General features: G+C 32.1%; 1 protein-coding gene across 5 annotated transcripts in view; it reads right to left on the minus strand.

Annotated features, from left to right (window-relative positions):
- LOC145307188 (potassium voltage-gated channel subfamily B member 2-like) overlaps positions 1-25,039 on the minus strand; it is a 212,482-nt gene that overhangs the window by 186,027 nt on the left and 1,416 nt on the right. For all 5 annotated transcript variants that reach the window (XM_080149550.1, XM_080149552.1, XM_080149551.1 and 2 more), the window contains exon 2: positions 21,891-21,945. The gene's annotated coding sequence lies outside the window, so the exon portion shown is untranslated. The remainder of the gene's footprint in view (positions 1-21,890; positions 21,946-25,039) is intronic.

The raw sequence follows: 25,039 nt of genomic DNA on the forward strand, positions 1-25,039 counted from the left end.
GCGGGTACCAAAGAATTGTGGGATTAAATCCCACTGGATTAAAAATACTCAATTCATCTAATCTTTTAATCCGGGAACGCTAGGGCGGTGAGGGTCGCAGTTTATAACGGGAATAAAAACATGGTTAACTTCCATGGCACCAATAACCTAATTGTATTGGTCTTATTTTTGGAAACCCCGTAAGGATTCTAGTGGAACAATTGTTAGATGGTATATTCAGCATACCTTAGTATAGTAACTTATATATGTCTTAATTATGTAACTTTATCCTGTTTGTTACAATTATTTCTATTTCTAAGCTCAGAAACAACTTGGTAAGCGCCGCGCAGAACTGCGGTTCAACAACCCCGGCCGGGGTTAAGCCATCCACTCGCTTCTTAGCTTGCTCAGTGTTCAATTATATATTAATCGTATAGTAAAAAATAAAATGTAGGTGAACGGGGAAGGAGTAGTTCACTACAGCCCTGAGCTAGGTACATAAATAGTAAAATGTGTTTCGAAACATAAAACTGCTAATAAATTACAACCACTGTAATATGTTAATTGTTATGAAAGATATGCGCTAAATATATGAACTTTATTTACTTGCAATCTCTTTCAGGAAGAAACCTAGTACCTTATTAATATGCATTCTCTTTCAGGAAGAAATCAATTAGTTATAAAAAATTGTAACGTTTATTAGTAACTCGCCCTAATTATATGCACCTTAGAGGAAATAAATCTTATCTTATCTTAAAGGTATCAAATACAGAGGGGACACTGGAATATTTATTACACTAGTCCCCAAAGTTTTATGATAATGTTTTCTTATTCGCTGCCTTGCCAACTTTGGGTACTCTAGTATATTTTGATTGGTTGATTCTTTAAATTGAGTGTTGAAATCACTCAACTACTAATTGTAATCTACATAGTTTTGTAAATCATAATTGGGAATGTACAATGTACATTAATTTATCGGCCATTGTCTTATCCCTTTAGATCCCTGTGTCGGAAAAGAAATTTAAATATCTGTTTTTTAGTTTTATAATACATACTTATTACCCCGTCCCGGATTTGAAAAATTTTGTTAAAATTTTTGCCCCCAGCCAAAATATGGTTGATTTATGCATAAAAATGACCCATGCAAAATATTTTTTCTGTAATGCAAAAATTGCGACGGTACAAGCACTGCAAAGTTTTTAAAATCTGCAAAAAACCCTGTTTTTATGGCTTCTTTGGGGCTTTTGTACCATCCCAATTTTAAAGATTTTTACAAAATTTCAATTCGAGTGTGTTAATATATACCTGAAATTTACCAAAAAAAATGGGGGCAGTCTCATTCATAACATATGAAGGTGTAGCAAGTAATCTTCCAAATACAAAATTGTCAAATTGCATACATATATAATAGGGTTGGGCCAGATACTTTTTTGGATGGATATTGGATATCTGGCTGATTTATAATGCCGGATATCCGACATCTGGCCAGATATCTAGCAAATATCCGGTAATTTTGCCGGATATCTGGTTATTCGGCCGGATATCCGGTAATCTGCCGGATACCAAATATGTTGCATTTTAAATCATCCAGATATCCGGTATCCGGCCAAAAAAGTATCCGGCCTACCTTTATTATATAAGTATGAAATTTGTTTGATACACAAAACTATCCATTCTGTATTAAACTTAGCGGTTGAAACGTTTATACACTTAACTTAATAAACCAACCAATCAAAATTCAATAAAATTCTCAAAAGTTGTTTACCTAATGAATTAGAAAAACAATTATAAAACTTATAATACCAGGGGCCCTTGCAAGTTAATATAAGGAGGAAGGGGTTGTCAGTGATCAAAAGACACTTTGAGGGAAGGCACCGAACATCTTTTATAAGCTAACACATCTTTTTCCATTAAGTCAATACAAAATAAACAGAAATAAACAATGAATAATGACACATAAAAAGATAATGTTAAAAATTATCTAATTTTAACAAGAAGAGCTTCTCCATATTACTTTCAAGCGGTAACGCTCCTAAAGAACTCTTGGGCACCTGAGAGAAGGGTCGATCCTCTAATTTTATTTAAGTGGTAATAACTGAATTATTCCCTGGATCTATCAGAAACTTTACTGTAAAGAAGAAACAATTGCATGCATATATAATAGGATTGGGCCGATACTTTTTTGGCTGGATACCGGATATCCGGTTGATTTCTAATGACAGATAATCGTTATATGGCAAATTACCGGATATCTGGCTGAATAAAAGGACATCGACCAAATAACCGGATATCCGGCCAAATAACCGGATATCCGGCCAAATAACCGGATATCCGGTCAAATAACTGGATATCCGGCCAAATAACATATATTTGCCGGATATCCGGAATTATAAATCAGCCAGATATCCAATATCCATCCAAAAAAGTATCCGGCCCAACCCTATTATATATGTATGCAATTTGACAATTTTGTATTTGGAAGATTACTTGCTACACCTTCATATGTTATAATTGAGACTGCCCCCATTTTTTTTGGTAAATTTCAAATATGTATCAACACACTCGAATTGAAATTTTGTAAAAATCTTTAAAATTGGGATGGTACAAAAGCCCCAAAAAAGCCATAAAAACAGGGTTTTTTGCAGATTTTAAAAACTTTGCAGTGCTTGTACCGTCCCAATTTTTGCAATACAGAAAAAATATTTTGCATGGGTCTTTTTTATATATAAATCAACCATATTTTGGCTGGGGGCAAAAATTTTAACAAAATTTTTCAAATCCGGGACGGGGTAATACTTATGTTTCAGTTATAGGCAAATATATTTTTATATTTCGTTGACACCCCCCACCCCCTCTTATTATTAAAAATTATTTTAATATTTTTTTTTTTGTTAGTTAGCAGAAATCTAAAAGGTTAAGACAATGGCCTATAAAATACTGTACATCCTCAATGTTAATACACAAAATTACCCTTTCAATCAATAGATTACAATTAGTTATTGAAACATTTGGACACTCAACTTAATGAATCAACCAATCAAAATTAACTATGGTCCCCAAAGTTGATAAGAAAACGTTATTGTAAAACTTTGGGGACTAGTTTATGAAAAACCCATTGTCCCCTTTCTCTCTGGGGTTTTAGGGTAATTATTTATTTAAAAAGGACTGGGCATTTTTATTCACCCGACAGACAACCGTCCTTTCAATTGTATTCCCCTGGATAAAGGGGGCTTTTCAGTGTTCAACGTGCACTTTTGGGGGAAAGCGCTAGTTTATCTTTATTCAGTTTTCATCTGGATTTAGATAAATTTTCTAAAGAATAAATAAATATTCAGAGAGAGAGAAAATAGAAAGAGAGAGATAGATTGATAGAGGGAAAGAGAGAGAATAAAAAAAAGAGAGAGAGAAAATAGAGAAAGAGATAGAGAGAAAGAGAAAGAGAGAGTGAGGGTGGAATAGAGAGAGAGAGAGAGAGAGAGAGAGAGAGAGAGAGAGAGAGAGAGAGAGAGAGAGAGAGAAATAGAGAGAGATAGAGAGAGAGATTTTATTGGTTTGCTTTTGTTTAAGTCAAAAAATATTTGCTCTTTTCCTAGATGACCCTGCCAGGTTTGCTGGCATCCTGTGCCCGCTTCGATGGAGATATTTATAAATTTCATCTCTCAGTTATGTATAATGCCCATATTTAAACCCTGTGGAATGTTATAAATAGAGAGGGGACAATGGGCTGTTCATTACACTAGTTCCCAAAGTTTTTTAATAACATATTCTTATTCGTTGGCTAAACGACTTTGGGGACTTTTGATTTGTTAATTCATTAAGTTGAGTGTTAAAATGTTTCAACCACTAATTGTAATCTACAGAGGAGAGAATTTTGTTTATCATTATTGAGGATGTACATCAATTTATCGACCATTGTCTTATCTCTTTAGATCCTTGATTATAAAATATATACTCATTTTTTAGAATTTTTATCCATTACAAAAAAATGAAAACTTTTTCTCTTCTGAAGATTGGATTATGTCTGTAGCAGATATAGTAGATAGATAGATAGATAGATAATAGATGGTAGATAGATAGATAGATAGATAGATAGATAGATAGATAGATAGATAGATAGATAGATAGATAGATAGATAGATAGATAGATAGATAGATAGATAGATAGATAAATAGATAGATAGATAGATAGATAGATAGATAGACAGATAGATAGATAGATATATAGATAGATAGATAGATAGATAGATAGATAGATAGATAGATAGATAGATAAATAGATAGATAGATAGATAGATAGTAGATAGATAGATAGATAGATAGATAGATAGATAGATAGATATATAGATAGATAGATAGATAGATAGATAGATAGATAGATAGATAGATAGATAGATAGATAGATAGATAGATAGATAGATAGTAGATAGATAGATAGATAGATAGATAGATAGATAGATAGATAGATAGATAGATAGATAGATAGATAGATAGATAGATAGATAGATAGATAGATAGATAGATAGATAGATAGATAGATAGATAGATAGATAGATAGATAGATAGATAGATAGATAGATAGATAGATAGATGGATAGATAGATAGATGGATAAATAGATAAATAGATAGATAGATAGATAGAAAGATAGATAAATAGATAGAGAGAGAGACAGAGAGAGGGAGAGAAAAAAAGATTGAAATGATAAAAATACATAAATAACCTTTGAATTGTTTAATAAAATAAATTTCATCGCAATTTCCCTAAAACTGCAAGTTGAACACCTACCACCCTCCCCCCCCCCCCATCTTTATTTGGTGCAATTCTGAAGCAAAGCTTGCTTAATTGCTAGATTTAATGGTCGCACGCTCTTTTGCGCCCGTTTAAGGCCGAGGTAATTCCCCTAATCTAACTATTTATGTTGCGCACCTGACATAGCAGCAGTAAGAACCACTTTTAATGTCTTTGATTATGAAGCAGAGATTCGAACTTTTCACCTTCCCTACGAAGAGCGGATGCTCCAATATTGATATTAGGAAACTTTAGGGTTAAGACAATTTTTCTATCGTATTTGAACCTAATCTAAAAGGAATGTACCATCCCAAATTTTTAACTCTTTTTAATGTTTAAAAAAATATTTTTTTCCATCCTCAAAACAAAGTTTATTGATTTATCATAGAACTTTAAAAGTATCCATTTGATGAGCAAATCTTCTCTTCGAGTAAAGCTTTTTTCAGCATCCAACCAACAACAGAATTAATTCAAATAAATTCAGAAACCTATACTTGATTTTCAGCTGTCATTGTGGGGCAGTAAAATGGATAACCTTTTCATATGCCTCCCCAAATATTTTTTTGAATTTATTTTGCTTGCTGAGGTGGATTCTTAAAAAAATTAACTAATCGCTTAGTGGGGCAAAATTGTTTTATTTGAAAAATCCATCAAAACCACATTGAAAATCTATAAAAATTAAACAAAATCATAGAAGGGTTATTAACATAAGATTTTATTTAATTTTTGCAGATTTTTTATGTGATATTGGAGGATTTTTTACAAAAACAATTTAGCCCCAATAAGCGATTAGTGGGGCAAATTTTTTGAAGAATCCACCTCTGGTCATTCCTTAACCCATTAGTGCCGAGCGCCACTTTTATGGGCCAATCGAGCTGAAAATCTCAGGGAAGCTTTATAATGGTAAAAACGGAATTCCAATTTTTTTGTTTTGCTCTAGTGGCGTGCACAGGAAAGTTGCAAGAAAACCCGGTTCGGCCTGGCAATAAATACCAACCAGGCATTATTTGGGCGGTTTCCGCCGGCATTAAAACCCGGTTTTGTAGTAAAAACCCGGTTATTTCGGCCGTTTCGGGTAAAAAAGCCCGTTTGTCGAAGTTTTAAAACCCGACATACACAAAAAAAGGGTGTAAAAAAACGATAAAAAAATCATATAAAAAATAATAATTTGAATAAAACGAATTAACAAATAGATGTACTTGTCAATAAACATTAGATTTCACGAAAAAAATCAGCAACTTTACTATAAAAACAAAAAAGTTAGAAGGGTATTTTGAATTTTCATGATTTTCAAATTTTGTTGATCTATACCGGCAAACGGAAGTAAGCTAAACTGCCTGCTTCAGGGTGAAATGAAAGCCAGGGTAGTAGAGGGGGGATTCATACTGAGAATGATGCAATTATGAAGCCGGAAACCGGTTTTTTTTTCATTTTTCGGAACCGGGTTTTAATACCCGGTTCGTCACTAATGGGTTAATTGATATATCAAATTGGTAGCGGAACTGTTCTTTTCACTTTTACTGTCAGTTCACCAATATGCCACATATGATTCTTGGGTGCTATTGAATGACTAATATCTTTATGAGGATTCCGTATACAAATGAGCATCCAGTATGTATTTTTTGACTTTTTTGCGATCTTTTAGTTTTAGTATTAAAAATAAATATCAAAACTATAATTTTAAACAAATATTACATAGACTTGCTTAAATACAGAGATAAAAGGATATTTGAATGAAAAATAATAAATTTAAAACCAGTTGTGTTAGCCCATAGAAGCAAAAAAAAATAATTTACTACTTTTTTGTGTTGACTGTGTCACAATTTGTGGGTTACAAACTGTAATTGCTGATTTATTTTATAAAATGAGTCTGTCTGTCTTTCTGGCAGTCTGTAATGCTAATTTGTTACAGGCTAACAAAACTTATTTTATGATTTTTATAATATTATTCATGGATAATTTGCTGTAATTTAATCCTAAATATGATTTTTCAGTATGGCTAAGAGCCAGCTTTAATCATAGTTTTACAATTATAGAGTTGCTACAATTTATAAACCTAACTTTTATTAAAGCTTTATCTTCATTAAAGTTTGAAAATAGGACAATTTTAATATGCCAAATTATAAGCACTTTCAGTTATGGAGGGACAGACATAACAGATAGACGGACAGATGAACAGATTGATCCTAATTATAGAAAAGCTTCACTTGAAATAGTTATTTCTCGCATCGTATTATTAACACTTTCATTTCTGCGTATATAATATGTACATTTATAAGATTAAAACCAGTTTTTTTTATCTGAAATGTAGAAGATATGGGCTTAAAAAACTGTTCTTAATATTATGATTGTACATTTTTATATTCGTAGAAAACTGCACATCATGTGATGCTAGAAATATTTTTTTCTTATTAGAACATGTTCTAATCCACCAAATATTAATCGGTTTCGAATGAAAATGAGAAAAGCTTTACATGAAAAAAAAGTTGTAAGCATACAATCCTTTTAAAAAGTTTAAACTCTGAAATTGTGTAATTTAAGAACATAATATTTGACATTTCAAGAGGAGATAATATTTATGTGAAAAACATGATTTCTCCAAAGATTTCATAATAGAGAAAATAGTTGTAGAGGTATACACAAAATGATTTCTTCACATATTGCATAATTTTACAGATTTCATAATAGAGAAAATAGTTGTAGAGGTATACACAACATGATTTCTCTACAGATTTCATAATAGAGAAAAAAGTTGAAGATGTATACACGACATGATTTCTTCACAGATTTCATTATAGAGAAAATAGTTGTAGAGTTATACACAACATGATTTATTCACAGATTTTATATTAATGAGAATAGTTGAAGAGGTTTACACAACATGATTCCTTCACAGATTTTATAATAGAGAAAATAGTTGTAGAGGTCTACACAACATGATTCCTTCACAGATTTCATAATAGAGAAAATAGTTGTAGAGTTATACAAAACATGATTTCATAAGAGAGAAAATAGTTGTAGAGTTATACAAAACATGATTTCATAATAGAGAAAATAGTTGTAGAGTTATACAAAACATGATTTCATAAGAGAGAAAATAGTTGTAGAGGTCTACAAAACATGATTTCATAAGAGAGAAAATAGTTGTAGAGGTCTACACAACATGATTTCTTCATAGATTTCATTATAGAGAAAATAGTTGTAGAGGTCTACACAACATGATTTCTTCACAGATTTCATTATAGAGAAAATAGTTGTAGAGGTCTACACAACATGATTTCTTCACAGATTTCATTATAGAGAAAATAGTTGTAGAGGTCTACAGAACATTATTTCTTCATAGATTTCATAATAGAGAAAATAGTTGTAATGGTCTAATTATAGAAATACGACAGCTGAAAGACACATATAAGTTTGGTGATTAAAAAAAAATTAATGTCATTGTTGGTACAATCTGATCTAATATTGTCAAAAACACAGTACCAGTATTTTTCCTAGTCGTAGCAATGACAAATTCCCAGACACTCTATTTTCATCATATCTCTATTGGATGAAATTATTATGAAAACAAGGTTCACCCAAAGGGAAAAATTAAGTGTCCCCATAATCTAACCATAAAATTTTGGCCTTCAGTAAAATAACACATTAAAATTTATCTTATAAATGACAAATCAATCCATCTATCAACCAATTTAGCAATCAATCTAGTAATCCATCTAGCAATCCATCTAGCAATCCATTTAGCTATCCATCTATCAATCCATTGATTGATCCATCTATCAAACCATCTATTGATCCTCTATTGATCCATCTATCAATCCATTGATCAATCCATCTATCAATCCATCTATTTATCCATCTATTGATGCATCTATCAATCCATCTATTGATCCAACTAGCGATCCATCTATTGTAACATCTAACAATTCATCTATTGATCTATCTATTAATCCAACTATCGATACATCTATCAATCCATCTATCAATCTTTGTATGAATTTATCAGATATGCTGATTTTAATTTTTTAACATTTAGAGAACACTTTGATTTGAATGCATTTTAAAAACCTTTGGGGAAATAATCTTAAAAACTCAAATCTCAAGTGATAAAAAGAATTTTGAAAGTAGAAAGATAGATAGATCAATAGATTCATTGATAGATAGATCCATAGATTCATAGATCAAGATAGATCAATAGATTCATTAATAGATAGATCAATAGATTCATTGATATATTGATCAATAGTTTCATTGATAGATAGATAAATAGATTCATTGATAAATAGATCAATAGATTCATTGATAGATAGATCAATAGATTCATAGATCAAGATAGATCAATAGATTCATTAATAGATAGATCAATAGATTCATTGATAGATAGATCAATAGATTCATTGATAGATAGATCAATAGATTCATTGATAGATAGATCAATAGATTCATTGATAGATAGATCAATAGATTCATTGATAGATAGATCAATAGATTAATTGATAGATAAATCAATTGATTCATTGATAGATAAATCAATTAAATCATTGATAGATAGATTAATATATTCATTGATAGAAAGATCAATAGATTTATTGATAGATAGATTAATATATTCATTGATAGATAGATCAATAGATTCATTGTTAGATAGATCAGTTGATAGTTAGATCAATAGATTCATTGATAGATAGATATATAAACAAATAGATAAAAGAACAAATGCACATGTAACTAACATGAAAGGTGAAAATTTAAGCTAATAATTCAATTCAATAGAGTATTGGAATTCTAAGAATTGTTGTATTGTCCCAATTTTTTATCTATTTTAATAGATTTTTAGAATAGTTTTAGATAGATTGATATTTAAATCAATATAGAGAGATTGCTAAGTAGTATCTTAAATTTTTAGAAAGACTGATAGATAGATATATTGAAATAGATAGATAGATAGATTGATTGATAGATAGAATGTTAGATAGATTGATAGATAGTTTGATAGATAGATTGATGAATAGATCAATAGATTAATTGATAGATTGTTATGTGGATATATAGTTAGATTGATAGATAGATGGATTGATAGATTGATAAATTGGTTGATAGATATTTCAATATTTAAATGGATAGATTGTAAGACAGATAAATAGAGAGATCATTAGATATAATAATAGATTGATATATTGTTATATAGATGGTTAGGTAGATTAATGGGAATATTGATTATATTGATAGATAGATTTTATTTAGATGGTTAGATAGATTGATAGATAGATAGTTAGATAGATAGATAGACTGATATATAGATAGATTTAGAAATCACCATGCGGTTTAACCATTATACAATTTTAACATGTTTTAGAATTATTTTTTTTTAAATCAGCTATAGATGAAAGCAAAAATGGAAAATCAACCAACCCTAATCATAATTTTAACAAGGATGACAACATCCATAAAAGCGAAGCTCTAAAAGGGAAGGAAAAACAAACATTAACACTTGTAGAGTGTCAGAACTGAATAAGCAAAATATTAATGCTTAAGACTAATCAAAATTGTAAGTAAATTTGATGCAAAATTACATGAAACTTTAAGGAATTACTTACATATTTAGGACTTGGTTATAGATATGCTTCGTTTATAAGATTAGCGGATAATTTTAAAATACAAATTTTTTTTTTTGTTAAAAAAGTAAAAAATCAGCATGTTTTTAAATGGACGTACGGACTTTCTGGTAAAGTTTTTAAGTAGTACCTAACTACTACATGAATCACAATTTAAATTGATGGGACAATTCTAACCTATTAAAATTAACGAAAAGAGCTAACCGTTAAGGACTGACGACGGCCGGAAGGACGGACCAACCCTTATTATAGAAAAGCTTCGCTTTTAAAAATTGGTGGACATTAAAAACTTTAAATTTATGAATATTACTCTAATATAACAATCTATTTAAAAAAAAAAGATTTTTTGGAAATAATAACAAAGTTGAAATAAGTTTTTTTTCTTTTCTTTCATTTTTTAAAAATGAATTGCACTTTTTAATAAAATATTTTTATATAATAATTAATGTTAGAAATATATAATATGTATTAATGGTCAAAAAAATTACTTATATAGGATATATTATAACTTAGATCTTAAACCAGATTTAATAAAATGAAACTTACATCAGGCTAAAATAATGATTTCTTCTTCCACCCCCTTTACTCCTTCCCCTCCCCTCCTACTGGATGAACAAACTGACTAATAAACTAGTTAGCAAGCTAAATTGACAACAATTTTTCCATGTTATATTAAACATATATATTCTACATCCATATTGCTTTTCATTAGTATCCCCTTAACTGTCAGTATTAGGTTGCCAATACATATTTATTTTACCAAAATAGCTTCAAGAAGATATTTAAAAATTATACAAGTTTACATTGGACAAAAAATAAATGGATATTTCTTTTAAAAATCTTCCAAAATATTTGTAAAAATCCTTTAAATTTAAACTTTAGTTTTACATTGACATCTGAAGAGAGCAAACATGCTCAAAACAATGTCTGAATAAATATGTAAAATTCATATTTTGTTTGTGACTTAACCTCTGATATAGACCTATAGATGTTTAAAATGGACATATTGACTTTTTGGTTATGATTATAGTGTTGCTACGATTTAAAAATGTTATTAAAAACTTTCTTTTTCAAGTTTAACGCTTATAGGACATTTCTAACAATCCCTGAAAAAATCAGGGATTTTAAGGGATAAGACAATGGCTGATAAATTGATATTCATTCCCATTGATGATAAACAAAATGGCCCCTTATGTAGATTAAGATCAATAGTTAAAAAGTTTGGACACCAATAGTCCTGAAACCAACCAATCAAAATTCAAGAAAAGTACCCAAACTTTTAGGGTCATCAAATAAAATAACGTGGTTATAAAACTTTGGGTACCAGTATAAATTCCATTCCAGTGTCCGCTCCCTCCCTCTCTGGGGGAAAATTAACATGATGAATGAATTTATAATTTATTAATTAATCTCCAGGCTGTGAGCTCACTCAGGGAGGGAGGGGACGCAACATCATCATAACACAACAAGACGACATTTTAAGATACACAATTCTACGCGGCAATCGCACACCAATTGTTCCAATCAGCTTTACAATCAGCTGATCTTTGTTTACAATTAAATACTGTGTACAAGTAGAGAGAGAGAGAAAGGGGATAACGGGCATTTTATTACACTAGTCCCCAAAGTTTTATAATAACCTTTTTTATTCGTTGATAATATTCCCAATAATGATAAACTTTATTACCCCTTCTGTAGATTGAAATTAGTGGTTAAAACGTTAGAACACTTAACTTAAACTAACCAATCAAAAGTTATTAAGCTAACGAATAAGAAAACACTATTATAAAACATTGGGAACTAGTGTAATAAACAGTCCATTGTCCCCTCTCTCTCTGGTTAAATGAATTACAGGAGAACTTTATAACACTAGTCCCCAAAGTTTTATAATAACGTCTTCTTATTCGTCGGCTTAACAACTTTATTGAATTTTGATTGGTTGGCTCATTGGTTAATTTAAGTGGCCAAATGTTTCAATTACAAATTGTAATCTACAGAAGGGATAATTTTATGTATTAACATTGGGGATGTACATGAATTAATCTGCCATTGTCTTATCCCTTTAGATTCCTGGGTGTTGTAACTAATACCTTCTCTCTTAATATAATCATCATCACTTTCCAGGGAGGGAGGGGACAATGGACTGTTTATTACACTAGTTCCCAATGTTTTATAATAGTGTTCTCTTATTCGTTAGCTTAATAACTTTAGGGACTTTTGATTGTTTAGTTTAAGTTGAGTGTTTAAATGATTCAACGACTAATTTTAATCTACAGAAGGGGTAATATAGTGTATCATTATTGGGAATATTATAACCGAATAAGAAAAGGTTAATATAAAACTTTGGGGACTAGTGTAATAAAGTGCCCGTTGTCCCCTTTCTCTCTCTCTCTACTTGTACACAGTATTTAATTGTAAACAAAGATCAGCTGATTGTAAAGCTGTAAAGTTCCAGGGAGGGAGGACACTAGGCTGGATATTACACTGGTACCCAAAGGATTTACAAAAACTTTGGGCACTTATTATAGGAAATTGTGATTGGTTCGTAACTTTAGATCCACTAATTATAGGGGTAATATGGTGTATCATCATTGGGGATGTATACAGGGAGTAAGGGAGGGGACAATGGGCAATTAATTCAATATAAGAGTTATCAAAGAAAGGGCATGAAATCCAGTTTAATCCAATAAATTTGTAGGAAATTATAAAGGGATTGTTAATTGAATAATAGATTTCCATAGCGTCATGTAAAGGGAAATCACAACTTGTTTTTAATGAAATATATTGAGTTTTTTTGGTGTGATTTTTATATTAAAAGATTATTGGACCCGGTCAGATGCTAGCAAGAATATGACTGCCCCTTTTTATTCTGTTTATTTCCCTTGCCCCATGCCCCCACCTCCCTTCTCTCCGTCTGCTACATTTCAAACTAACACAACGAGTGTTTATTTTCCTTCCCCCCACTTCCCTTATCCCTTCTCCCCGTCTGCAATATTCAAAACATACATAATGAGTAGCGGCATTCTATGCGCAAGTCCCCAAACTCAGTCAGAAACTGCTAAATTCTTGCACATTCCCTTTAAGACAGTCCCCAAAGTCTGAGACTCCTAAAAATTGAATATTCGATCCATTGTCCCCTCCCTTACTCCCTGGGATGTATATCAATTTATCCCCCATTGTCTTATCCCTTAACAAAATTTTAGTTTTACTACGCAGGGATCTCCAGAGAAAAGACAATGGAAGATAATAATTCATTGATGGAGTAAGATAAGATAAGATAAGATAAGATTTATTTTCCATAATAGTTTAGACAATGAAAGACTGCACCAACTTATCAAGAATTTTAAAAAGGACCCAAATTGTTTTTTTTTAACATTTTTAAAACCGAAGCTTTTCTATAATTAGGGTCGGTCCATACGTCCGTCCGTCCGTTAATTTAGGCACTTTAGAATTGTCCTATCGATTTCAAACTATGCATGATGATTCTTGTAATAGTTAGGTACGGTTTAGAAAGAGTAGCAACTTTATAATCATTACCAGAGAATGTCTTGTGTCCAATTTAAATATGTTGATTTTTTACCTTTTTTAACAACATATTTTTGTATGTTAGAATTATCCGATTGATCTGATTTTTTAGTACTGATTCCTATTACAACAGGGTCCAATACTATCTATCTATTATTATCTATGATCAAGACTTAAAAATGTAAGTATGTCCTTATGTCCTAAGTTTTGCAATGAATTTAAGTATATTTTTGACAAAACTTTAATATCCATATTTGGATTATTCAGTTCTGACATTCTTCAAGAGTTCATGTTCGTCTGTCTTACCGTTTCATAGCTTCGCTTTTATGGATGTTGTCATCCTTGTTACATTTAAATTATTGCTTTTTTCGTAGAAAATATGTAAAAAATTCTAGACATTAATCTTTAATATCAGCTAAAAATAAATTAATCTTTTAATTACATATAGTTTTAATTTTTGTGAAAATAAGGATGACAACATCCAAAAAAGCGAAGCTCCAAAACGGTAGGACAAACCAACATTAATACTTGTAAAGTGTCAAAACTGAATTAGCAGAATATTAATGTACAAGTGTAAACAAAATTGTGAACAAAATTTGTTGCAAAACTGCCCAACACGTATTTACAATTTTGGGACTTGAATATCCAAAAAGTTAAGAATCAACATGTTAAAAGTGGACGTATGGACTTTCTGGTAGCGATTATAGAGTTGCTATGCTTCTTTAAAGGTACCTAATTGTTATAGGAATCATTATGCAAAGTTTAAAATGGATAGGAAAATTCTAACATGTCTAAATATATGAAAAGGGCCAGCCATTACAAACGGACGGACGGACCGACCCTAATTATAGAAGAGCTTCGCTATAAAAAATATTTCTGGACGTGTTTAAACAACAGAAAGGGTTGTAATTAAATTAAGTTCTCATTCTATAATTTACTTTTTCCGACTGTCTATCTGGCTGTCCGTCTGTCTGTCCGTCTGTCTGTCCGTCTGTCTGTCCGTCTGTCTGTCCGTCTGTCTGTCTGTCCGTCTGTCTGTCTGTCCGTCTGTCTGTCCGTCTGTCTGTCCGTCTGTCCATCTGTCTGTCTGTCTGTCTGTCTGTCCGTCTGTCTATCCGTCTGTCCGTCTGTCTGTCCGTGTGTCTGTCCGTGTGTTTGTCCGTGTGTCTGTCCGTGTGTTTGTCCGTGTGTCTGTCCGTGTGTTTGTCCGTCTGTCTGTCCGTCTGTCTGTCCGTCTGTCTGTCCGTGTGTCTGTCCGTGTGTCTGTTTGTCTGTCTTTCTGTTCCTTGGGTGTTAGAATATATAATACTAGCGGCTGCGCCCCTAGCATCTTGGGGCTCTATAGTCGAAGTAATATGATTATGTAAGGGCAAGAAAATAGCGTAAAACAATACCCAGACTTTTTATAAAAATAAAATAGCCTAAAACCATCCCGTGACCTCTAAGAAACTTCACTGTAAAGGAGAACCATATTGGTTCTGCTGTTAGTGAGATCATTCGCTACAGACAATAATAGTTATTTCTCGCATCGTATTATAAACAGCTTTCCGCGGATATAAAATATACAATTTTAATATTAAAACCAGTTTTTAGCTCCGAGGTGCCGAGGTATGGATGAGAACTGGTTCTTATCCACCGGATTCGAATGAATACGAGAAAAAAACTTATTATTTTATTTAATTAAAATTAAAAATGTACAACATCCATAAATAGCGAAGCCACAAACAAATTAAGTTATAGATGAAATGTTCAGTTGAAGATGATAAAAGTCTCTCCACCGATTAAGACGTCATACGATAAAATAGCCAATGAGAGGCCAGAATACACTGTAATTGACCAATGCTAAAATTTATGCTGGCATCTCATTGGTTATTCAATCGTATGACGTCATAATCTGTTGGGGGACTTTAATCATCTTCTGTTCAGTGATCAAAAAACCTTTATTTTTTAATATTCCCATTTTGTAGCTATTAACAAAAATTCAGATGTCAATCTTGAATAGCAGCCGAAAAACTCATATTTCTCCCCACAGCGATACGAACTGACAGACGGACTAACATGTCAATTGTAGAGTTGCTTTGCTACTAACAATTCAGCAGTCTCTATTAGAATAGCGTTATAAACAGACGGACGGACGGTCGCACTGACGACATGGCAAATTATATAGAGTAGCTACGCTGGTAAAAACATTGTAAATGTGAGTGTCAATTACTTGGTTCTACAGAGAAAAAGAAAATTTACTTGACACACTGGGCTTTGGCAGGCAATTAGTTGGATCTTGAGTCCACTGAGCTATGCTGGTGACCAAATTTCTCATTCGCAATAATAATCACGCAACTTCCCCACTTTGGGCTTAGGCAGGTAATTAGTTGAATTTTCAGTCCGCGAAGTGATGTACCTCAATTTTAGCTCACTCAACTACCAAGGTGACAAAATTTCTCATTCCCAATAATAACAACGCAACTTCCCTACTTTGAGCTTAGGCAGGATATCATTTGGTTCTTGAGTCCAAGAAGCGCTGTGGCTCAATGGTAGCTTACTGAGCTTCAATGGTGACTGCATTTCTTATTCGCAATAATAATCACGCAACTTCCCTACTTTGAGCATAGGCAGGATATTATTTGGTTCTTGAGTCCAAGAAGCCCTGTGGCTCAATGGTAGCTTACTGAGCTTCAGAGGTGACTGCATTTCTTATTCGCAATAATAATCACGCAACTCCGCACTTTGGGCTTAGGCAGGCAATTAGTTGGATCTTAAGTCTGAGAAGCGCTGTGGCTCAATTTTAACTCACTGAACTACTGAGGTGACAAAATTTCTCATTTGCAATAATAATCACACAACTTCTCTTAGTTGTGTAAGATTGGGATTATTAACCCATTCATGACAAACCGGCTTCATATGCCCAGTTACTTAAAACTTAAAAAAAAACTATTTCATGTTTCAAAATCCACCTTTCTCTCAATGTGCAGCCTTTGTTTAATATTGGTTCTACAGAGAAAAAGAAAATTTACTTGATACTCTGGGCTTAGGCAGGCAAATAGTTGGATCTTGAGTCCACTGAGCTATGCTGGTGACCAAATTTCTCATTCGCAATAATAATCACGCAACTTCCCCACTTTGGGCTTAGGCAGGCAATTAGTTGAAACTTGTATCCAAAAAGCGACATGCACAAAGGTAGCTCACTGAGTTACGGTGGCGAACAAATTTCTCATTCGCAATAATAATCACGCAACTTGCCCACTTTGGGCTTAGGCAGGTAATTAGTTGAATTTTCAGTCCGCGAAGTGATGTGGCTCAATTTTAGCTCACTGAACTACCGAGGTGACAAAATTTCTCATTCGCAATAATAATCACACAACTTCTCCCAGTTGTGTAAGAAAGGAATTATTAACCCATTCGTATATGCCGGTTACTTAAAACTTTAAAAAAACGATTTCATGTTTTAAAATCCACCTTTCTCTCAATGTGCAGCCCTTCTTTACTATTGGTTCTACAGAGAAAAGGAAAATTTACTTTGCTTAAGTCTAAATATACTTTCGCTCTTATATTTATAAGATGTCAACTCTAAGTTTTGTGTCTTACCCATATTAAAAAGTCACTCAATAATGGCCCTCTACCTTTCACACACAGAAATTGAGTAAAAAAACTGGATGGGGGAGAGTTTCATGAAATCTCCCTACTACCCCCCCCCCCCCTATTTTTGGAACGTTAAGGGTAAAGGAGGAAGGATTGCTAATAACCTTCAGCTTTATTGAACTATAAGACCAACGTATTGTAAAGAAAGTGATGGAAATTGTAATTTTGTTTAAATCAACCAGAGTTGGGTTCTTAAATTTTTTTATTTATGAAAGGAATAATAGCTTTTGCAATATTCCTTAATTGTGAGAAAGATTCCTGTCAAATGCGCTTATTAAGTCTAACTGTTCTTAATGTTGACCAAGCGCATATTTATAAACAGTTTGACCTAATAAGCGCATTTGACTGGTAACTTACTGACAACTTTACAGAATTTTGCAAAAGCTACTATTCCCTTTATTTTATTTATTAATTTCTTAAAACACTAATTTAGGCATTTTAGAATTATCCTATCAATTTCAAACTTGGCATGATTATTCCTTTTTTAATTAGGTATAAGGTACAATTTAGAAAGCATAGCAACTATATAAGCATTGCCATAAAATCTGTATGTTCTATGTTAAACATGAAGAGTTAGGACTTAGTTAAACACAATTTCTTATATAATGTTGACAGCTACGCCCCCAAGAGGCCTCTAGGGGCATTTGAGTAGAAGAGAAAGGCCAGCCCTCTGCACCCTACCTTATTGATTTTAGTTTAAAAAAAGAAAAAGTAAACAAAATGAAGGGATTCTTTTTTTCTAAGGGCAATTTTTTTTGGGAGGGTGTTGGTACTCTCCCCAAAATAGTTATAAACCTTCCCAGGACCTATGAGAAGCTACACTGTATATAAAGAAGAATGTTGATGGTTCAGTGGTTAGCGAGATCCTTAGGTACACACATACATACACAAAGACATCCTGTTACTTTTATATAAAGATAATAAGGATACCTAGGACTATAAGGTTTAGGTGTACCAAAACAAGAATTAGAAATGTACCTGTCCTTTGGAGGTTATACAGAGGTGAATTCTTAAAAAAACATTTGCCTTACTAAAATCAGTTTGCCTCACTAAAATCAGTAAGACTCACTAAAAATTTAGAGGGAGTAATTTTGACTCACTAAAATTTTAGTGGGGCAAACGGATTTTAGTGGGGCAAAAGTTTTTTAAGAATTCACCTCAGGTTAAAACATTTTTTTTAAGGATTCAACTTATAAATGAAAACATAGAGAACAAACCAGGGTGGGAGGGGACATTGGGCCCATTATTACACTAGTCCCCAAAGTTTTATATTAACGTTTTCTTATTCGTTGGCTTAACAACTTTGGGGACTTTTATTAAATTTTGATTTGTTGTTTCATTAAGTTGAGTGTTAAAACAACTAATTGTAATTTACAAAAGGGGTAATTTTGTGAATAATTATTGGGGATGTACATCAATTTATCATCCATTGTCTTATCCCTTTAGATCCCTTGTATAATAGAAATAGAAGAATAGAAGCATATTCTGAACCCTTTTTTCGTCAAATCTAAGAAGGAACATTTCTAGCAGACAAAAGTATTGTTTACTTTCGACTCAAGCTGATGTGGATTCTTAAGAAATTATAGACTCGCTACTCGATAGTGAGACAAAATTATTTTTGTGAAAAATCATCCAAAAGCACATTAAAAATCTACAAAAATTAAACAAAATCATATGTTAATAACCCTTTAAGATTTTACATAATTTTTGTAAATTTTTTTATTCGATTTTGGATGATTTTTCACAAAAATAATTTTGCCTCACCAGCGAGTAGCCAGCCTAACTTTTTTTTTAAGAATCCACCTCGTTACTAAGCTTTCAAATTTAAACGAAATTTTTTGGCAATTAATTCTGATTCCGCAAAGCTTTCTATTAAGAAAATATACTGTTTACAGCTGACTTTTATGTATGTATGAAATGAAAAAAAAACATGCCTTTGTAGCAAAATGTGTACACAATTTCAACCAATGAGATCCAATGTAAATTCCGATGCGATTCTCCTATTGGCTCAATCAGACATTCCCTCTCTTTCTTAGTACCTTTATTCCTTGTATAAACCCTCTATTTAAACAATGGACCCCCCTCCCCCCCCCCCCCTTTCTCTTTTCAAAAACTTATTTTTATTTAATGGCAATACTGTTCTTGGTATCAGGAAGGAAGGGGACATTGGATTGTAAATTAATCTTGTACCCGTTAAGATACATGTAATTTACTCTAAAATAACTAATTTTATATTTCAACTTTTTGCTGTGTAAAAGATGATTTTATAGCAATACTTTGAAATAAGATATCTTGAAAAGTATTAGAGCTAGAAAAATGTTAGAGACCTTTTTAGAAAGCTCCAATATCTGTCATTTCAACTGTAATGTGAGCAAATTTGCATGATAAACATAAAAGACAAAATAAGACAATAAAGGAGGTTAGGTGAAGGTAGTCTAAAAATAAAAGTAAAATTTGATCACCAAAAGTAATTTTAAAATTTTCTATTATGGGAAGGTACTAACTCAATTTAGGGAAAGCATGTTCTGAACTCACCATAAGGTCCCAGTACATCCTGTGTAAACCGTTTCTGCGGGTTTTTTTCTAACCTAACACACCTTCGGGTGGGGTGTGCAAAGTTTTATAACAACTTTATCTTAAAAAACTTTGGGTACTTTTACAAATTTTGATTGGTTTGTTCCAAACAAAGTATTCAAAGTTTTCAAATAATAATTTCAGAATCATTGTCAATTTATCGTCCATTGTCTTATCCCTTAAGATCCCGTAACAAATACCTCTCATTGTTAATTTAGTCGTGATAGAATCATTCTATCAAATTCAGACTTTAAATAATGATTTCTGTAATAATTAGGTATAATCTTTAACGTGGTTATGTATATTATCATTTAAATTATGATTCCTAGGAGAATAAAATTAATTAATTAATAGTTTTTTTCGTATTAATTTGAATCCGGTGGACAGGAACCGGTTCTCATCAATAGGAAAAAACTATGTCTAGCATCGTATTATAAACCGCTTTCTACGAATATAGAAATGTACAATCATAAGATTAAAACCATTTTTTTAGCCCGTGCCTTCGGCACCTAAGGGCTAAAAAACTAGTTTTAATCTAATAATTGTACATTCTATATCTTCGGAAAGCGGTTTATAATACGATGAAAGATATAACTATTAATTTTTGAGCCCCTAGCGGGGGGGTGGATAAGTCACTAGCATTTTGAAAGATTTTAATTGTTTACACATTGGAGGCTTTCAACGCAGGTAGGGAGGGAACATTGGACTGTTTATTACACTTGTCCCCAAAGTTTTATAATAATGTTTTCTTATTAGTTAGCTTAGCAACTTTGCGGACTATTTTAAATTTAATTGGTTGTGTCATTAAGTTGGGTGTATAAACTTTTCAACCACTAATTTTGTAATCTACCAGAGGGTTATTTTGTGTATCATCAATGTATCGGCCATTGTCTTATCCCTTTAGATCCTTGCTTTCAAAGAAAAATATCGTATATCAAGTAAAACATCTTATATCCAAATTTTTAAAAATATTATTAACATGTTCTGGCATTTGTTAGCGTTGAGGGTAAATGTTGTATCATAATTGGGTGATAACAAAATCATAATGTTATAACTTTTTAATACATGGGTTGAAACTTAATGATTTAGATACATATTAAATAGAAATAACTATTAAAAATTAGATAGATAGATAGATGGATGGATGGATGGATGGATGAATGGATGGATGGATGGATGGATGGATGGATGGATGGATGGATGGATGGATGGATGGATGGATGGATGGATGGATGGATGGATGGATGGATGGATGGATGGATGGATGGATGGATGGATGGATGGATGGATGAATGGATGGATGGATGGATGGATGGATGGATGGATGGATGGATGGATGGATGGATGGATGGATGGATGGATGGATGGATGGATGGATGGATAGATAGATAGATAGATAGATAGATAGATAGATATATAGATAGATAGATAGATAGATAGATAGATAGATAGATAGATAGATAGATAGATAGATAGATAGATAGATAGATAAATAGATAGATAGATAGATAGATAGATAGATAGATAGATAGATAGATAGATAGATAGATAGATAGATAGATAGATAGATAGATAGATAGATAGATAGATAGATAGATAGATAGATAGATAGATAGATAGATAGATAGATAGATAGATAGATAGATAGATAGATAGATAGATAGATAGATAGATAGATAGATAGATAGATAGATATTTAGATAGATAGAAGGATAGATAGATAGATAGATATTTAGATAGATAGAAGGATAGATAGATAGATAGAAACTCTTACCTTTTCTTGAAGTTTGATTCAAAAAAACTTGATTTCACTTTTTTCGTTGGTTTCACTAAATTTTAATTTTATTGGCTTTCTAATATTTTTATTGGGGAAATGGGTTGGATGACAAAATAGGCTAAAACTTGCCAGGGACTAACACTAAGCTTCCTCAAAAATTGATAAAATGTTTATTTGGGGGGTTTTCAGGACATATACTGCTGCTATGTCAGATGCGCGACATTAATAGTTAGAATAGGGGGAATGTTATGGCCCAAAACAGGCGCAACTCATTACAATGCACGGTTAGGGTTTCTAGAAAAAGGTCGTGAAATCAAAGAGTTGGTTGTCTAATGGGTGTTACCTCACTTAATACCCTGGGCGATTTAGCGCGTTACACTGTAATTCAAAACACGTAGCGATCGTTGCAGGTTCCAGGGCAAACGCAGGAGTCCCAAACGTCGGAGTGAACAAACGCAGAAGTGTTAAAATATTGATTTAAGTAAGTATTTCTATACAGGTTAGGTTAGGTTGAGATATGAATATACAAATAAGCCCCTCGCAGGGGTTAGGCATTTTAAAAAAATCTAAAATATGGTTAAAATAGGTTAGGTTAAGTGCCCACTCCTGCGTTTGTCCACTCCGACGTTTGGGAATCCTGAGCTGGATCTTTAAATCATTTTAGTGGTGAGCCAGATCGGGATGAGCCAACTTTCCACCAATGAGAGCACAGCATTTTATGAAATGCCGCGCTGTGATTGGTGGATATTCGGCGCACCCCGATCTAGTTCACCACTAAAATGATTTAAAGATCCAGCTCTGCGTTTGTCCTAGGACCGCGTCACATACAAACAACTTACTAGCACAAAATCCAATTTAGGGATCTTAAGGGATAAGACAATGAATTATAAATATATCTCCCAATTATAATAAACAAAACCACTCCCCTTATAATGATTAAAACTATTGGCGGAAGGGTTTGGACACTTTTTTATGAAAAGAAACTTGTAGTAAGAGAATGGGTTTAAATTTTTTATATAATTTTAGGATAAACCAACTCTTGATAAATTCATTTCCAATGATAATATACAAAATTATCCATTCTATCGATTAAATTATTGGTTGAAACGTTTGAATTAAACCAATCAAACTTATTAAGCCAATGATGAGACAATGTATTTAAAAAACTTTGGGCACCAGTATAATTTACAGTCCAATGTCCCCTCCTTATATAACAAGGATGACAACATCCATAAAAGCGAAGCTCTGAAACGATATGACAGACGAACATTAACTTTTGTTGAGTGTCAGAACTGAATATACAAAATATGAAAATATAAGGTTTGACAAAATTATACGTAAATTTGTTGCAAAACTTCTTAAATACAGAATTCTGTTTAAGGACATACTGATATTTTTAATCCTTGATTATAGAGATGCTTCGCTCATAATATTATACCTTATTGTAATGGCAATCAGTAATCAAAAAATTAGATCAATCGGATTATTTTATCATATAAAAAATTGTTATTAAAAAAGTAAAAAAGTCAACTTGTTTAAAATGGACATACGGACATTCTGGTAACGATCATAGAGTTGCTACGCTTACTAAATTGTACCTAACTACTACAGGAATCACTATGCAAAGTTGGAAATCGATAGGACAATTCTAAAATGCCTAAATTAACAAATAAAAACTAACTATCTCGGACGGACGGACCAACCCTAATTATAGAAAAGCTTCGCTTTTAATAAGATGTTAATTACTGTAGGTTAGACTTTAGAAACGCGTTTGATTAAACAAAATAGTTATTTATCACATCGTATTATAAACAGCTTTCCGTGAATAGTAAAATAAAAAATAAAAAGTTTAAGATTAGCTTTGTTAGCCTTGAGGGGCCAAAGGTCCCCCTAACAAAAATGGTAATAATTTATAATTTTAATATTTGTAAAAAATTGCAACAATGCTATACATGATTTTTCATTATGTATGAGAACCGGTTCTAATCCACTTATTAAAACTTTCGACTAAAATTTCCCTTTATAAAGATAACTATTATAAGAAATGTTGGGACACTGCTAGCTGGAACCAACTAATCAAGCTTCGTACCCAGAGAGAGAGAGAGAGAGGGGGGGGGACAATTGGCTGTTTATTACACTAGTCCCCAAAGTTTCACAATAACGTTTTATTAATCGTTGGCATAACAACTTTGGGAATTTTTGATAGTTGAGTGTTTAAACGTTTGAACCTTTAATTTCAATCTACAGGAGGGTTAATTTTAAGTATCATCATTGGAGATGTACAACAATTTATTGGCCATTGTCTTATCCCTTTAGATTCCTGTCTATCTTGCTGACAAATTAAAATTTTCTTCTGTTAGGAATTAAAATTTTATTTTCTTTATATAAGGTTAAAATTACATTTCTCCTATTCATTCGAATCCGGTGGATAGGAACCGGTTCTCATCCATACGAAAAAAACTATGTCTATCATCGTATTATATCCAGCTTTCTACGAATATAGAAATGTACAATCATAAGATTAAAAATAGTTTTTTTAGCCTGTGCCTTCGGCATCTCGGGGCTAAAAAAATAGTTTTATTCTTATAATTGTACATTCTATATTCGCGGAAAGCGGTTTATAATACGATGAAAGAAATAACTATTCTTAAATAAAAAATAGGTTGTAAAGGGATACGACAATGGACGATAAATTGATATTCATACCCAAAATTATCCCTTATCTACAAGACTCAATAAAAGTACCCAAAGTTTTTTAATATGATAACGTGGTCATAAGTATTTTTAAAAGCGAAGCTTTTCTATAATTAGAGTCGGTCCGTACGTCCGGATAGCTTTGGTAGTTAGGTACGATTTAAAAAGCGTAGCAACTCTATAATCATTACCAGAATGTCCGTACGTCCATTTTAAACATGTTGATTTTTTTTTCTTTTTTAACAACAATTTTTTATGCGATCTAATCATCCGATTAATCTGAATTTTGGTATATTGATTCCTGAGACAACAAAGTATAATGTTATAAGCGAAGCAACTCTATAATCAAGTCCTAAAAATGTAAGTATGTCCGTAAAAATTATTCTGTATCAAGCAGTTTTTAAAAAAAAAATTACTTACAATTTTGCTTTGACTCTTATACATTTATATTC

Source organism: Acartia tonsa, chromosome 15 (assembly GCF_053477335.1).
Source record: "Acartia tonsa isolate MP-2025a chromosome 15, ASM5347733v1, whole genome shotgun sequence".
Classification (NCBI taxonomy): Eukaryota; Metazoa; Arthropoda; class Copepoda; order Calanoida; family Acartiidae; genus Acartia; species Acartia tonsa.